This window comes from Capsicum annuum, chromosome 12 (assembly GCF_002878395.1).
Source record: "Capsicum annuum cultivar UCD-10X-F1 chromosome 12, UCD10Xv1.1, whole genome shotgun sequence".
Lineage (NCBI taxonomy): Eukaryota > Viridiplantae > Streptophyta > Magnoliopsida > Solanales > Solanaceae > Capsicum > Capsicum annuum.
The window spans coordinates 170,337,437-170,356,884 of record NC_061122.1 but is presented as its reverse complement, the minus strand read 5'-3'; positions in this window follow the sequence as shown (position 1 = coordinate 170,356,884).

Sequence of the window (19,448 nt, the reverse complement as noted above, 5' to 3'; positions counted from 1 at the left end):
CTACCGCCCATATATAAACAGATTGGGATCAGGGACATTAGTAGGAAAATATGTAATGAATATCTAAGGCTGGAAGTAATTATACATAATATGAGAGCTCAAAGGAAATCAAGTACAAGTATATAGATAGTGTAATAGATTATCATTATATATACTTATGGGATCATGTATATTAAATTTTTTTCTTCACTTTATCCTTCTTACTTTAAATCTTTACAAACCATATGGTACAAATGACCAGATAATCAGTGGTAAATACACAAATTAGAATTGGCTCATGCTAGGCTTATGCCCCTGAGCTGCCATGCATATATAAATTGATTAGGATTAGCCCATGCTAGGATTTTACCCCTAATCTAACACACACATATAAAGTGATCGGGATAAAAATTAGCCCATGTTAGGCTTATACCCCTGAACTACCACCCATACAATTTAGATTTGTGTTATTTAATTCATTTAACCTTTGAGATTGTTACTTTGATGGTCATAACATTATTGTACTTTAGAACAGCAATTTACCATTAAGAGGAATTTGAATAAACATTTAATGCAATAATAATAAGGTAGGGAGCAATTTGTACACAAATGAAATGTTTAGGAGCTAAAAATAACACATGTCTTATTTGACTAAACGGATAACTCTTAAGACTTACTAGTGAAAGCAAAAATGTACACTTGATAATAATCATACAGTGAGGTATTTTAACACATTAAGAGTGAGGACAAGTTCATTAGCTAAATGAGAGATCATGAGCTTCCACTATATATCATTTGCTATAGGAGAACTTTAGAAGCTTACTTTGTAACACAAGTGTTGGATTTCATGCCAAAGAATACGAAATAGAGTAGTCTTACATACCTTTTTGTAAAACTCTGATATTAATCCAAATTAACGTCCTGCCTTTTTGATTAGTTATCTACAATAATGTATATGGTAAACCTAGTATTAGTAACTAAAATATTTTCCTAATAATTCATGGGGGAATTAAGCTAAACCATAAGTGTTTTCACTTACCTTGGCTTGCAAAGGTAAGGGTTTCTTCAAGAACCCCATAAGAAATATTAGGGATTATATCTTAATCATTGATATAAAATGGAGGTAGCTAAAGTTAAAAGGCAGGAAACACCAGCTATATTGGTCTTATATTTAGCCCTCAAGAACCTCCTTTTTTAACCCCATTTTCTACCATAATTTAGTTCAAGTAGGTGATGCACCTACTTAAGAGTTCAAGATGCTCAAAAGGTAAAAGTAGGTGATGCACCTACTTGCTTTATTAGTGGCTAAATGGGCCTTTAATTTATTAGGACTTTTGTAGATTTTTTTATGTTGGTCCCTTTTTTCCATTTCCATTTTATTCTACTTATTTTAGGCCCTAAATGAGTATATGGATATAGGCACAAATCTAATCCATAGCCAAATCCATTAACTTGGTCCATATAACTCAAGTAGGTGACCCACTTACTAGATTATTAACTCAAGCAAGCACCTCAATTTTGAGTTCTTAATCCATTTACTTTAACTTAAAACCTCTATACACTCGATCACTTGGGCTTTAGACTCAAACTTTAGCTTACAATTCTAAGTTAAATAGTTGTATTGATGCTAACTTGGTTGCATTACATTAAAATATACAAGTAGTATCTAGAAACCCATTTAAACCTTCAATACTAAAATAACAAATCTAGTCCATTACCTGTATACCACAAAGCTATACCAAGTTCTATATAAGTAGAATACGTACACATAAACTATGAGGAGTTATATACAAGTCCTATGAACTCAATCTAAGACAAAAATGTACCCAATCCTAGGATAGGGCTTCTAAATTAAGTCTCAAGGCCCTAGTAAGATAATTCAAGTGATAAAGGATAAGCAACTACCAACTTAAGGATAAAACCAATCCTAAGGCCCCATTATAAGCTAACATAAGTACAAAAGTAATAAACAACTATCCAAACCATATAACACAGCCACAACTAGTACAATACCAAACCAATACTATAGATATCAAAATATAGTTGATGGTAAGACTAGCCTACCTGAACACTGCCAAAACCACTCAAGAGTCCTCGATGACATAGCTTTTCCCTTTCGAGAAACCTTCCACTATTGCCACGCTATAAAAATAATAATATAAGCACCAAGATATGAATAATGACACCCATATTTTAAAGTTTCACTCTAAGTCAAAAGTCAAACTAAAAATTACCCATGGACTCCACTTGCAGAATCTAAAATTAAAACTACAATAACGTCCCTTGGAGCACAATGAGCTTATGCTAAAAAGTTTGAGCACCACCAGCTCACTAATTGTTCCACAAATCAGCCCCAATGATAAATAAGAAATCAAGAACTAATTAGATAATTAAGAGGAAATTTGGCCAGAAACTTATGGAAAAATGATTGTAAAGTGCTCACTTTAATGCCCCTACCTAATCTCAACTCTAATTTACTATCCCATATAAAGATTTAAGCTCCAAGGTCATATATAGTTTTAAGAACCTTAGAAAATAAGCTAAAAATAAAGGGAGAATGTATTATTTATACTGTCAGGTATCTCTTCCTCATGAATGAGGGACCCCTATCATGAATGCAATGTCAGATCAAGCCAAAAAAATTTGAATGCATTCGATCCATGCTTATAGAAAGAAGGATCCTGAAATAGCCAGGTTGGCTTTGTCTTTGCATGAAACAACTATCTTGAAAAGGTAGATATGAAAATTTCTTGACCCTCGTGAATAGGACCAATGCCTTGAAAATGCAAAGGACAATTTAAGCCAGCACCAAGTGTTGATGCACCAAAACTTTCCTAAGTCCATATGTATCCCGATCGGGTACTCAAGATTCATTCATTACCCTATTCACATAAATAAACTCTGTGATCCTACCAAATTCAATATTCCAGACTCAACAAAACTATAAAAAAATTTCATTAAAGGTCATTTGTATAAAAAGTGGGTCCCATATCTAAGATCTAATTTTTATCAAATTCCAACAAATAGCCCAAAAGCCTTAAGACTTAGAGTAATATTTTTCAAAGCCTAAAATTAATGGTCTAGAGCTAACAAAACTATTGCAATTATCATCTGAGGCTATTTACCATCACCTGATGTTTTGGTTTGAGACAATTTTCTTAACTTCAAAAGCTCTAAAATAAGGTAATTGGTACAAAAATCAAATAAATTGCTCGAGAATCAAACTATCAGTCCCAATAAGTCATGAATGACTTAGGATATCTATATAAAATATCTAAATATGTGAAAAGCACAAAAAAGTAGAACATGACCTAGAGGTTCATTATATATTGCATGTTACTTATCTACTATGTTGTAATTTTCCCTTGATAACTGAAAATTACATGCATTGAAGCTCTAATATGTTTTATTGAGTGCATAGTGCGAGGATCTTTTCACAACAATTATCATCATCATCACATTAATTTTATAGGTAGTATATTTTTATGAACATAGTTGAAATATGCGTAAGATTAAATGTTACAGAAAATACTTCTTCTCAAGCACAATTGTATGGAGTTATTCAAAGCATAAGGTTTGTCAGACATAATCCTTAAGGATATTTCATCTGGTATGGATGTATCTCCCAAGATTCAACATGCTTTTTTAGTATAACTAGGAGATAAAATTTAACAAAAATTAACCAAAGTAGAAAACCCAGCTTTTAGAATATGTGAAGAAATTATGTGTTTTTATCACTATGTTATCTCATCTAAAAGAACTTTTATAATAATTGTAGGTATAGAGAAAAGATGATCATCACCATCAATCTGACTCTTAACTTCTTTCTAATATTGAAGACTGAGTCAAAGCCATTAAATTGTAGAACAAATTATAGGTTACAAAAAGCTAATTAAAGGTTATTAGTATAATAATAATAGATATTAATTATGGTTATAAATAATAAAGAACACATTCATAACTTACTTTTAAGATAACTATAAATATATAATATGTAACATAAGTTAAGCAAACTAGAAGTCAAAGCATAATATGAAGGAATGAAAGCATGAATCAACTATTCCCGTTAATGACATTCAACAATAGCGGATTCTCATAATTTGGCTAACAAAAATTTGATTTATAATTGGACTACAACATAATTTAGATGAGGTGAAACAAATAAAATTTTATTTTTTTACCTTTTTTGAGATAGGAACTCATACTATGAATTTAATCAACTTTCAACTTTGAGTATTTTGTCCACTATCAAAAGAATCGAATGAGATTTTCTTGGTTTTCCAAAATACTATTAGTCTGAGGAAAAGACCCTCCAAGACTATGAAAGTATAAGAAACAGATCCTTAATTTTTTTCTCACTGACCAAACTTTTGGATTCAATTGATAAATTTTTGACATTCACAGTTCGACCTTCAAACCAGTGGGGTTTGAGGGGTATTTATAGATGGGTATTCAATTTGAATTTGAGAAAAACCAATAGGATTTTAGATTTTTTAAATTTTAATTTCAAATGAAATTCCATGAGGATTAACCTTTAAGAAGCCATGTGTTGTACCTTTTGATATGAAATATGGAAGAAATTGGAGAGATTTAAATGAATTTAGGAAAATATAAAAATTATGAATTTAAGGAAAATAAGATATTCTATGGTAGCCATCCAAAATTGACCATATATGTATTGATTCACTACAAATTTAAATAGAATTGAGAGAAATACACCAGTTTTCAAAGGATATGAACATTTGCAATGCTAGCTATATGGGTTTTTGGAAGGTTCGATTTTATGTGAACTAAAGCTTTAAAAGAGTATATTGATGAAATTTTGAGTTGGATTGGAGTCATTTGGTGTGAAGTTTAATGGAATATTATGGTTGTTGTAAGTTGAGAAAATTGAAGAAAAGGTGTCTTTTAAGTTTGTATTTGGGTATTAGTGACATTGACCAAGTTTAAGGGTCAAAAACAATTAACAAACTTGATTAAGTTAATTGTCGACTTATTTAATATTTTTAAAACTTTCTAATTATTTTTAAAAATTTGTGACCCGTGTCCTCCCAAATGATTGGTACGGCGATTAGGCATCCTTACACGAAAGAGTGGTCTTTCAGGATTGGTCATTGTGTTTCACCACATCAAATCAACCCACACCCATAAATCTCCCCTCTCTCTCTAAATTAACCATCTCGCTTGAGATAGTTTCTCTCTCAAACTTCTCATAAGCAATAGTTCTACAAATTTCTTTCTTCAATCTCCAGGGACTTCAACTTCCGGTGAAAAATAATTTCGAGTTAGTAATCATTTAATTATGACTTTGAACCATCAATCGATATGGCAGCATTTGCCGATGACAACATATTTTAAGTTCTTCATCATTTCTTTTTGACTTTAACATGTAAGAAATTAGGGCTTTTTAGTTATGAAGAAAAAAAGAAACTTGAGTTAACTTCTCTTCTAGTATGTTAACAATTTCAATATTTTTTGTTTAAATTTGAAATGGGGATTCAAGAAAATCCTAATTTATGGTATTTATTCTCTTCTCTTTTCGGGGTGAAATATAATTTTTTGTTGTTACTGTAGTTCTTGTTGTCAAACATTATTGTAAAAATACTGAGAGTTGAATTCTAGGTTTTTTCATAGACATCTATTGTGACCAAATCTAACAAATACCTATTTATTTATTGGTGTTTGTTGTATTTTTTAAAGTTTTTCGTTGTTTGTATTTGTATGATGTTGGTCTCGTTGGTAAATATTAATATCCTTGTTGTGTGTGTTGGTGGTGTTGATTTGTTTATGGTTGTTGTTGATCTTGGTAAAAATGGTGTATTGATAAATGGTGATATTGTTGTTGTTTCTATTTAATAAATCTTTCTAGTATTTTTTTCACAAATGAACCATATGTTGCAATAAAATATTTATTTGTTGTAATAGATGAACTTTCTATTGTAATAGATGAACTATCTATTGCAACAGATGAATCAGTTGTTCAATAAATGGTTCATCTATTGAAAATAATAAATCAATTATTCCTATAGATGAATCATCTGTTGCAACATGCGATTGATCTGTTGGATGAAATCCTAACAGTTATTCCAACAGAAAATAGTCCAAAGACTTTTGATTTCTTCCAATAATATTGCAATAGATGACCCATTTGTTGGAAGAAATCTAAATAATATTGGCAGTTTGATTTCTTTCAACATATTACTTATCTATTTGAGAAGATGAGTGATTTGTTGGAAAAAATAAAAATAGTGTTGAAACTATTTTTATTGTTTCCAACAAATCAATCATCTGTTGCAATAGAAGAGTGATCTGTTGTAGTAGATCACTCATCTGTTGCAACATATAAGTGATTTGTTGGAACTGTTATATTACTGTGTTGTACTTGTTAGATTTATTGTTATCCTATTTTAATGATGCATTAATCAATTATAATCTTTTATATTTTCCTCTTATTTTAGATAATATGACTCTCAAAAGAAAAGAAAGTGAATTAGGTCCAAGTAATTGAATAAGTAAAGTAGTTAGGCTATATTCACCACTATAGGAGCTTGTTGTAAAATTGATATCTCAATGAAAAGCAAAAGAAAATAAACATGAGGGAGAGGAAAAAAATAGATATTGAATTTATTTCCAAAAATACATGATTCAAATGCTAAAAGCCCTTCCACTAAAGAGTTTGACAAAACCTCAGTATTGCTAGTTTTTCTATGAGAATCCAGTGCGATGGTGCAACAGATTTAACTGGTGATTGTGTGGTAATGTCAGTTATGGGAATATCTTTTGATACCTTCAAAAAAATATTTTGAGAAAAAAATTGGATGCTTATTCAAGGATAGTTGCTTTGGGAAGTATCTTGATTTGTCAGAGGACAACAATGCTCATTTTAAAATGACCATGGTGTATGATCTTCTCAATCATAAGTATACATATGAAAATAAAGATAAGATGGATGCGATATGAAATTCAAAGTGACCATAACGGGTTTTGAAGGCTCTCTTTGGCATATCAACTTTTTGGCCTTAAGATAAGATATGAAATGACTCTTGGGAGATTCATTAATAGCTTACCACTTAAAAAATACCTCATCAGGAAACTGAAACTTCACCACACAAGTGCGACAATCTATTGATGCATAGCATGAATGGAGCCAATCCATGCCTAAAATATCATTGAAATCTACCATTTCTAACTTTATTAGGTCTGCTAGTATTATCTTATACAGGACAATGATAGGACACTTCTTATAGACTCGTCTGGCAATAATTGACTCACCTACTAAAGTGGAAACTAAGAAAGGCTTCAAAAGATTTTTCAAGACCTATCCTAATATTTGCCGCAATCATAGAAGTCACATAAGAGAGATATAATCTGGGGTCTAACAACCCATAAACATCAAAATGGAAGACATAAAAAATACCAGTAACAACATCTGGTGAACTCTCCTACTCTTGTCAGGATAGTAAAGCATAGAACTAATTCTGGTGTTGATCGCCACCGATACAAGATGATGCACCCTGAGAAAGGACTGGGAGACCTGAAGGAGGTGGTGCACTAGTATCCTGAGATTGGGGATGAACATCCCTACTTTCTTGCTTAGTATACAGACACTTTTTGATTCTGTAACCAAACTTGCAACATCCATAGCAACCCCTCATTCCCATCAAACATTCACCAAAATGGTTTCTACCATACTTCACACATGATAGAAAATTGGGCCTTTTATCCATACTACTCTAAGACCTAGAAATAGAAGTCCTGCCCTACTGCTCCTGCTTGGTCCTGGGTGCAGGGACACTGGCTGAAGATGGTGCTTCTATATATGAGTGACCCTAAAACTGCAAATGTTTTCCCCCTTCAGACCTTCATTGACCATACTTAAACTATCTAATTCTAGCCTTCTTATTTTCTCTCTCTCTCTCTCTTTTTGAACCTCTCTGCCTCAATCTGTTGTGCATGAGTCATTATCCTGGAAAGATATATATTTATAATAACCATGCTAGTCCTATACTCTTTGACTACAAAATCATACACTCCAGTAACAAACTTACTCATACTAGTTCTAGGGTCAGCTATCAACTCGGGAGCATACTTAGACAATTGGGTGAACTTAAGGTTGTACTCCTTCACAGTCTTTGAGCCCTGCCTCGAGTTCATGAATTCCTCAATCTTATCTTCTCTTATCTCACACGAACAGAACCTATCTAGAAATGTATCCTAAAAGACCTGTCAACTCATTGGAGTTGCATTCTCACCCCTACCATCCTTCCACACAACAATCCAATCTTAAGAAATATCCTTCAACTTATAAGATGCCAACTCTACACTCTCCTCCTTAGTAACATGTGTAGCTTGAGTGATCTTTCTTATCTCATCAATTTAGAGTTATGGGTCCTCACCAACTTTGGACTTGAAGAACTCTGGTGGATTCATTCTCATGAAGTCACGAATTCTGGCTGCAGCTAGATCACAATTCTTCATAACTGGATTATAGCCTAGTGGTTGCCTTAAACATTGGCATTCACAGCTTAGGCCAATGCCTGAAAGGCAGCCCAAAATTTAGCATGAGACCTATTCTCATTCAAAGGGTTATCTTGCATTGGTGGTTTTTTACCATTTCTACGTGCAATGGCTTGAGGAGGAGGCATATTTTGTCATGTAAAATCACAATTTAAAGAAGATAGAGAAAACTATAAGCATGATAGATCATGAAGGAAAAATGATGATTCCTAACTCTTTCTGTATCCTTTTGCTCATAAATGCGGCACACTTCACACCCATGATCAAGATTCTACGTAACATGGCTTGTCTAACTCCCTAAGACTCTTTAAACTTTAGGATCTTATACCAATTTGTAACACCCCAAAAAATACCCTAGACGTCACACAGTGCTCAAGACTACAAGTAGTCCTAAAAACCTTTTAGCCCTCTAACAACTTTAGGACTTATAGTAAAGATAAACTTGATATGCAAAATCTCAAAATTGTTGAATAAATATCTTAACTAAAACTGAATTAATATCTTACTAGAAGTCTTAATACTTGAAAATCTCAAAACCAACCCTTTGAAACCACAATAGAAAATAGTCAGACAAGCCTCTACTTCTAACTATAGAGCTACTGGGAAAATCCCCAGCTAACCTAACTCAAAATAAATCAAATACCTAAAGTACTCCAAAAATAACAAATTTGATAGAATGGGTCCTCAAACTATAAGGACTCACCAAAAGTTGGGTTGTACGTGGAGATGCTCAAAGTTAATCACCTTGCTGAACTGAGCACCAGGCCCTACATTATAAGATAATGTAGCACATAGACATATATATGGATTATTACTTACTGAATGTACTAAGTATGTGGGGGTGAATGCATATGTAAAATAGTACTCAATGATCATATAAACCTTATAAATAATGCATACAAGTGTAAATGACTCACCTTGAGCTTGAACAAAAGTGAAAACTGACAATCATAAATCATGAATAATCAAGTATCATGTATAAAACTTGTGAGTCATAACACTTAGTTATACAGCTTTACTTTTACTCGTTCTATTAGGAGGGTCTTTTAACCAATATAAATCTTGTGAGGTATCATGGAGTCCAACGTCTTATTCCCCCTAGGGAAAATCTCACATTGGCGAGAGCCGTCCTACTCTTGCCACGGAGTAGGACCTGAGCTAAGTGGTCACTATCTGTAATTCATCCATATTGTGAATAAGCTGAACCTATATTGACTCGTAGTTTTGGGGCATGAGACCTTTGAATCATACCAAGCTCGATGCGAAATATTACTCTCATATTACTTATATGCTCTCTCTTTAGGAAACCCATCTCAAAATAGCATAAGGGTTTATAATGAAAACCATTTATGTATCTCTATGCTCTAAATTATAATCAAAATAAATAAATGTGGATTCCATCTCTTAGCTGATGATCAAAAGATCCATCTTCTTTTAAATTTTGGTAAAAACCCATCAAATAAAAATTAACATCATGACATTCTTGAAATCCCAATACTTAAACTTAGGGCTTAATAACCATGCATTAAAATCAATTCAATTCATAACAAAACTTCATGCTTGATAACCATCTTGAAATACTTCAACAATATCAAGTCAAGATAGTGCAATCTCATGCATAATAGAAATCTCATAAGATAAAACATAAACAGAAGCACTTCTAGATAAATTTAAACTTTAAATCTCATAATAATCACATGCTTCAAGAATATGGAAATTTAGGTATGAACCCTACTTTAGAAGAAGTAAATAAATTCCAAAAAAAAATATGTAATTTGGGAAAAAGGGTAAAAGAATACCCTTATTCATAACCCCACATACCTTGTTAGGCTTAATTTGATTTAGAAACTTGACTTTGAAATCCTAAAGATTTGCTTGAATGTTGTTTCTTGAAATTCTTAGATTAGAAGCCTTGAATTATTTATTATCTTGAAGAGGATGTAATGGAGTTTTGTATTTCTTGAAATTAGGTTAGGGTTTCTTGGAGAGTAATTTGATGAAGAATAAGTGTATAATTCTTAAACCGATATCTAATATTCGATTTTAATGACTTGGGGTAAGGGTAAATGACTAAATTTCCTCTCTGGAGATTAAAGTCCCAATTGGAATGTCATTTGTGGTCTTGGCATGATGCGATGTCATGCACATAGCTATTCCCGGTGCAACACAGTGGAATCGCTTTGAGCTACTAGAATTGAAATCCAAACACAACCCATACCTCATCTAAAAATTCCAAAACTTACCGAGGACATGATCCTTACACCCTTAAACATGAATCAACTCAAAAACCATCATTTTGGAGCCCATAAGGTCAACTTAAAAATCTTTGAAGATAAGGGGTCAAAATAAGGCTAAGTATTCAACACTTAGTTAAATTTTCAAGCTTTAAGACTCTTACAAATGCACTAGGAGTTGAAATAGGCTAAATCTAATATGAGGTATTACACACTATCCTTGAATCCAATCACTAAGCAGGAGATATATAATGGTTGGTCCTGTATAGCATGGGTATACAGCCGCCAAAAGATGGGTTAGTGGGTGAACACTAGCATGCACTCAAGATAAGGATAAAATAATGTTATTTATAAAACCAAGTAAAGCCATCCATATGCACACAACCATACATATGTATATAACTATGTTGAAAAAGGGGATCGAGTTTAGCATACGATTAAAACTTTTACCTGGATTGTGTAGCTTTGTTATCCTAAACCACCCATGGGCTATATGATTTAAGCTCCTCCTGCTGAAAGGGATCCAGTGTATGAAGCTACATGACCAGGGAAGAAATCCTAGGATGACTAGTACATCCCCCAAAGTATAGTATGACATCATGCACACGGTTACTTAGACCAAACCTCATACCAAATAATATGATTTTCCAGTTTAGATCCCCCCAGGACTATAACCTTCCACGGCTTTCATACAGACCCCACCATTATTTCCCAACTAAAACCATAACCAAGCAACTATCCAATCCATTAACCATTTATTAACCAAGGCCATTAGTAGTGGTATCATCATACTGGATACACTTGCAAGTACTATCCATAGCCAACCATGTATAGGATTTAAGTATTCCATGCACCCTTCCATTGACCATATTAAACTACTTGGATGATTCCCATGTACCCCACAAGTATAACCGATTTCATAGCCACCAAGTCTTTAACATTTAATCCTTCAAAACCATGTACACCATTTATACCTTTTAAAATCATTCCAAACCATTTATGTAAGACCCAACAAAATCCTTGGCTTAATTCAGTCCTTTAAGCTTGTCTAGGGGTCCCAGACTTAGAATATTTTAGCTAAGTATTCACACTTGGTGTCATTTTAGCCTACAAAAGTTAGCAATCTTATTTCACAACTTTTATGTCCTCCAAATGTTGATATTCAAGTTAATTCATGATTAGGAATGTCTGTAGGTGTTTTCGGACAAGTTTTGGATTTTTCAGACTTCGTTTGAGGCTCCTTTAGAAACCTAAAATAGTGAATCAATGCGATCATGGCGCGCTGCATCGACTATTGCATTGATAAATGTTTTCCCTAGCTCCCATTGTCAATTTTTAGTGAGTCGACATGGACTCAATACAATGTATTGGCTATTACATCTATGCCAATGACACAGCACGTTGGTCTGCATGTCGATGGTACAGTTTTTAGTCATTAAAAGACCGCGTCCTTGGGGATATTTGGGTCTTTTTCCCCAACCTTCAACCCCCATAAACATGAAATTCAGCCCTAATTCACAAAATTATTCTCACTTTCTCTCAAAATCTCTCAAGAACAAGCCTTAAGATTTACAATTCAAGATTCAACTCTCAAGAATTCTATTATCAATCTTCTCAAAATCAAGCATCAAGGTATGTGAAGTGTTCATCCAAGGGTCCTTTCCACCCTTGGATTCCAAGAATCTATTTTAAACTCCAATTGTATGAATTTTATGAATTCCATGTTAGGTTTGATAATATCCATGTTTACAATGATTAGTTGGGTTTTAAATTCATGTTTTATGATAAGTTCATGTGGGATTAGTTGATTTATATGTCCTATCATGTGAAAAGCATGCTAAAGATTTGTAATTGTGAATTGGGTATATGGAATTATATACTTACATGTTGATTAGAAGTATGTGTATATTCTATACCTTTCAAGTGATTGATGAATTAAGCATGTGAGTTGAATAGTGAAAATTATATCATGTTAGCATATGTATGCAAGTTTATGTCATACAAATGGTTGTTAAAATGCCCCAATGAATGAAAAATGATTGAATACTTAGTTTACATATTTCAAGTTTGTGCCATGTCTTTTAATTTATCCTATCGAGTCCTGGGGGTACTTGTACCTGATAATTTAGCTTCTCACCTAGAGCCATGGTCAGTTATAGAATAGTATCAGTCACATCATGATCAGTAGTATTCTTAGTTATTTATAGAAACTCAGGAAATATCAATAGTGATCGTAATTCAGTCACAATACTTAGTTTAGACCTTAGTAGTACTCTGTAGTACTCAATCAGTTAACAGAATTCAGTAGTTTCTGTTAGTCTTGGGAATCTACTAAACTCAATTCAGTTCAGTTAAACAGTAATATCAGTAATAGCTCAGTCTAGCCTAGTATAGTTTAGAACTCAGTCCAATGTCTATTCAAGTGAAAGTAGGATTCAACACCGAGAGAACCCAAGGATGGGGACTCACCTGCTAGTAGAGGGTGTGATCCTTAGATGCAATCCTTGTGTTCTAGAACTACGTAGCCAGCGTAGGATAAGATATCTTCCTGCCAGATATTATTAGGGTTGATATATCTCGTTAGAGTTTTTTCTATCAGCAAGGATTGACAGAAGAGCTTTCTGTCAGAGAGGGTTAATTCATAGCTTATCTTTACCCATGGAACGGTATTGATACCCTTCTAGCTGGGGTTACAGGTTGGACCCCAATCAATTCAGAGAGGGGCATGTCAGTTAGATGATTACCTCTCACTGTCTCAGTTTTAGATTAAGTATCAGAATAGAACTTAGTTTAGTTATACAAATTCACGACTATCAGATATAGTCACTTAGCTCAGTATGGAACTCAGTACAGTTACACAAAGTTCAAGACTATCAAATACAGTCATTCAGATATCAGTAATATAGTATCAATATACTTAGTAATCAGTTAATCAGTATTTAGACTCAGTATTCAGTGTATTACGATCTTAGTTACAGTAAACGTATTCATGCATATACTCTTACTCAGTCATACTCATGTTATTCAGTTAGTAGTGTTCATGCATATGAAATCATGTATTTCAGCCTACCTCACTGAGAATACCAGTATATTCAATGTACTGACGCATGCTTTTTTTGGTGCTATGATGTCTTATATCATAGGTTCCAACGCTCGGGCTTCCAAAATCCTTAGCAGATCTGACTTTCAGTAGTCAGAGTAGTGGTGAGTCCTTATAGTTTGAGGATCTATTTATTATATATAGTATTTCAGTTTCAATAGCAATAGTCAGAGTTAGTTGGGGGCTAGTCCCATTAACTCCACAGTTCAGACAATTTTAGAGGCTTTTCAAACTTTAGTACTTGTATTTAGTTTTAGTATTATGATATCACACTCAGTATTATTTCGATATTTGGACCTTAAAGTAGCTTTCTACATTTATCTTAATTATTTTATGATTATATAATTACTATTATGCAGTTATTGCAGTAGGTACCAGCCATAGGTTAGCTTGTGGTCCTTCGAAATTATGAGCACCGTTTAGCATCTGGGTATAGACTCGGGGCATTACAATTTATGACCATGCCAAACATTTAAAGCATTTATATCATTTAAACCATGCAAAAACATCCAAATCAATTTTGGGTTCCATTACAAAACCAAACCTCTCAAGAGTTCCAATAAAAGTTCAACAATAAAGTAGAAACATTCGTTTAGGCATTTTATCAAACATATTGAGGGAATACCTTTACCAAGACCAAAACCAATGCATAAACCACCATAATTAGGGTTACCCAAAACCTATTTTTTAAACCATAACCAACAAGTACTAATATATTCAAACCATTAGCAAAAACATGTAAAAATATAGTGTAAACCAATACCAAACCATATACATCAAGACCCTCAACATATATTTCAAAATCCACCATTCATGCTTCATAAATCAATGTTTAAAATGAAATACACGTGCATTTAGTTGGAACTAACAACTAGGAAAGGAGTACATTCCTTATACAATAAGATTTTGAAGAGAAACATGAATTTTGAGGCCTTTAAAGAACACATAAAGAAACCCTAGCCTTCAATCTTCAAGAGTAAGTTTTAGAGAGTATTTGGAGTGTTTCATCCTTTAATAAGTGTTATGACGGGCCACCAAGGGTTATATAATTTGAGAACATAAGGGATTTTAAGTAGAAAATGTCCAAATTATTTGTAACTTAAAATTAGAACAAGCCACAATCTCGGGTATGAGTGGTACCCCAAATCATACCCAAGACCCTACACATTGGTTCCTATATAACTCACACCTCCCTAAATCATACCTAAGGGTATGAGTGGCACACTTAATCATACCCACCAACCATACCATGGGCAAAATCCACAAGACAACTCAATCAAGCACTATACAACTTGCCTTGCATCACTACTATCTTTGGATACAACTTATTACTTGATGATTCATATCTTGGGAATCAACCAAGCCATGCACACCACCTAACATACGATTGAACTCTCAATCCATCACATAAGTTATATTCAAGGGTATAATTGGTACCCTTGAGTCATACCAAGTCCAGTAAGTCCAAAATCAAGGAAATTTTGCAAATGTCCTATTCCAAGGGTGTTTTAGTTGGTCTCTATCATAAGGGTTAGAATGCATAAGTTTGCTTCAGGACTATCTCGTGAGTTCATCCTTATGAGTAAGGCTTCTTTTTTTATCAAGGACATAGACATTTTTAGGTTATTAGTGTACATAAAGTAAGTAGAGGATGAGAAAAAAAAGCAGTCTAAGTTTAGTAAGAGGCAGGGAAAGAAATTTAGGCCTTCTGGTAGAGAGGTAGAAATGGTGCTAAGTGGCCAAAGAAGAAGTAGAGAAGTTTTGGTTCTTTTTCCACAGCTAGTGCTCCTTACTCAAAGCCTTGGATGATTATCGATCTTATTATAATGGTATGTCCCAGGAACAGGGTGCCCAATCTCAGGCTAGTAGGCTCAGTCGACTGCATCCCACCTTCCTTGTAGTTTTTATGGGCGATCAGACTGTGGATTCTTTGAGGAAGGGAATAACAAATTTTTTTTATTATTTTAAGATTGGTTATATTCAACATGATTTTTAGAATGGCTTTTGGGGATAACAAGGTTACGGTTGCCTCTTCATCTTTTCTCGCACCAAAAGGTGTTGCTTCTATATTTATTTCTATTTTTGGCATCAACACTGGATGGAATCGGTTATATACTCTTACATCTTACCAAGATTCTGAGGCATCCCCAATGTCATTACTAGTATGTTGAAACTTTTCTCTTATGATGTGTATTATTTACTTGATCCAGGGTCCACTCTTTCTTATGTGACCCCATTTATGGTCGTGCATTTTGGTTTTGGTACTAAATTTGTTTTGGACCCTTTTTTTATGTCTACCCTGGTAGGTAACTCTATCAATATTAGAAAAGTCTATAAAGGTGTGTGGTATATATTGGTAGTAAAGAAACTATAATGGATCCATTTGAATTAGATATGGTGGATTTTGATGTTATATTAGGGATTAATTGGTTTTATTCTTGTTATTCTTCCTTAGATTGTCAGATCCATAAGGTTGTGTTTAAATTCCCTAATGAGCCGATCATTATATGGAAAGGGGGTTCTTTAGTGCCTAAGAGAAGGTTTATCTCATATCTTATAGCCCAATAGTTGATTTCCAAAGGGTGTTGGTATCATTTGTTCTGGGTTAAAGATTCTAATTCAGAAGGTCCTTCTCTAGAATCTATTCCTATGTTAAATGAGTTTATTGAGATTTTCCCTGATGATCCTCTTGGTGTTCCTCTTGATAGGGAAATTGGTTTTGGGATTGATCTTATTTCTGACACTTGTCCTATTTCTATTGTGTCCTTATAGGATGTCTTCATCTAAGTTGAAGGATCTTAAGGAGTAATTGAAGGATCTTTTAAATAAAAGTTTCATCCATTCTAGTTTGTCTCTTTGGGGTACTCTAATGCTATTTTTATGCGTAAGAAGGATGGTTCCCTTCATATGTGTATTGATTATCATTATCTAAATAAGGTGACTGTAAATAATAAATATCCTCTTCCTAGGATCGATGATTTGTTTGATCATCTTCAAGGTTTAAAGTGTATCTCTAAGATTGATCTTAGGTCGGGTTATCATCTGCTTAAGATTAGGGTAGTAGATATCCCTAAGACTGCATTCAGGACCCAGTATGGTAACTATGAGTTCCTAGTTATGTCCTTTGGCCTAACCAATGCCCCACCAACATTCATGGATTTGTTAAGTAGGGTCTTCCATTAGTTTTTGGATTTATTTTTCATTTTCTTCATTAATGACATCTTGGTCTACTGTAAGAGTGAGGTAGATCATATCAATCACCTCTGTGCTATGTTACAGACCTTGATGATTAGCATTTGTATGTCAAGTTCTCAAACTATGAGTTTTGGTTGAAAGCTATGACTTTTCTTTGTCGTGTTATCTCAAGTGAAGGGATCATGGTAGATCCACAGAAGGTTGCAAAGGTTAAGAAGTTGCCTAGACCCGCAACTCCAACTGATATTCAGAGCTTTATAGGTTTAACCGATTACTACAGGAGTTTTGCAGAAAAAATTTTACTGTAGCTTCCCCATGACCTAGAATATGGACAAGTTCTTTTGTCAGATATGTGTGAGGGTAGTTTTAAAAAGTTGAAGGATAACTTGAATTCAGCTTCCATTTTTACCCTACCCTAGGAAAATAAGGGCCTTGTTGTGTATTGTGATACTTCTCATGTTGGGTGTGGTTGTGTATTAATGCAGCATGGTAGGGTGGTGGCCTATGCTTCAAGGCAATTAAAAGTTCATAAGAAGAACTACCCTACCTATGATTTGGAGTTGTTAGCTGTGGTATTTTCACTGAAGATTTGGCATCACTATCTCTGTGGGGTTCATGTTGATATCATTTCTAATCAAAAGAGCCTCCAGTATGTGTTTACTCAGAAGGAGTTGAATCTTAGGCAAAAGAGATAGCTTGAATTGCTGAAAGACTACGATATGAGTATCTACTACCATCCAGGTAAAGGAAACATAGTTGCTAATGCTCTTAGCAGGTTATCCATGGGGAGTTTAGCTCATGTGGATGAGGATAAGCGAGAGTTGGTAAATTACATTCACCATTTGGCTAGTCTGACAGTTTGTCTCATGGACTCCAAGAATGGTAGTGTTTTTGTGAATCTGGTGTCACAGCCATATCTTGTTGTTAAGATAAAGGAAAAGAAATATTGGATCCTGATTTGATAAAGATTAAGAAAAATGTGGGTCAGTAAAAGGTTGTCGACTTTGCGATAGGTGGTGATGGTATCTTGAGGTACCAAGGCATGTTATTTGTTCTAATATTGATGGATTGAGGGAAATAATTTTGGGCAAAATGCATGTATCTCATTGTGTTATTCATCCTGGTTCTAAGAAGATGTATCATACCCTTAAGGAGTTCTATTGATGGAACAATATAAAGTAAGATGTGGATAATTCTGTGCCTAAGTGTATGATGTGTCTACAAATAAAGGTTGAGCATATGAGACCCAAGGGTTTGTACCAAGAGATTGAGTTTCCCGAATAAAAGCTGGAAGTGATTAACATGGATTTTGTTATCAGTCTTCCTTGGACTCTAAATCAGTATGATTTGATTTGGGTCATTGTGGATAGGATGAGCAAGTCCCTCACTTCTTACCTATGAAGACTAGCTATTCGGCAGAAGATTATGCCAATTTATATCTTACGGAGATTGTAAAGTTGCATGGTGCTTCAGTTTCTATCATTTTAGATCGTGGTAGTCTATTCTCATCATATTTTTAGAAGTTATTTCAGAAATTCTTTGGAACTAAGGTATGTCTTAGTACCGCTTTCCACTCGTAGTCGGATGTATAAGTGGAGAGGACTATCAAACATTGGAAGATACGCTCGGTGCTTATGTGGTTGACTATGATGGTAGTTGGTTTGACCATTTGCCTTTGATTGAATTTGCTTATAATAATAGTTATCACTCTAGCATTAGTATGGCTCCTTTTAAAGCATTGTATGGTAAGAGATATCGTTCTTCTATTAGGTGGTATAAGGTTGGTGAGGGTAAGTTGTTTGGCCCTAATTTGGTTCACCAAGCCTTGGAGAAGGTGAAAGTGATTCGTGATAGATCAAAAGCCGCTCAAAGTCTCCAAAAGTCCTATGCAGATGTAAGACATAGGGAGTTGGAGTTCAAGATTATTAATTGGGTATTCTTGAAGGTGTATCCCATGAAGGGAGTAATGCGGTTTGGTATAATGGGGAAATTAAGTCCTCGGTATGTTGATCCATATTTGGTTTTGAAAAGAGTTAGCAACATTCCCTATGAATTGGAGTTACCTTCTAGTTTGAGCTCCATTCATTTGATTTCCCATGTCTCTATGTTGATCAAGTGTGTAGGTGATGCTTCATCAGTTGTTCCTTTGGAAGGCTTGGGTATCTCGGATTCCTTATTTCATGAGGTAGTCTCGTTAAGATCTTGGATCATCAAGTCTGTCGGCTATGGACAAAGGATGTTGCTTTGGTACAGGTTCTTTGGAAGAACCAAAAGGTTGAAGAAGCTACTTGGGAGGCGGAAGAGGACATAAAGTCCAAGTATTCGGATTTGTTCCCTGTTCCGAAAATTAGTGTTTTTCATCACATCTTTGTTTTCTAACTTAGTTAAAGGAAAGATTGATCTCTTTGCATCATTTTTTTTCT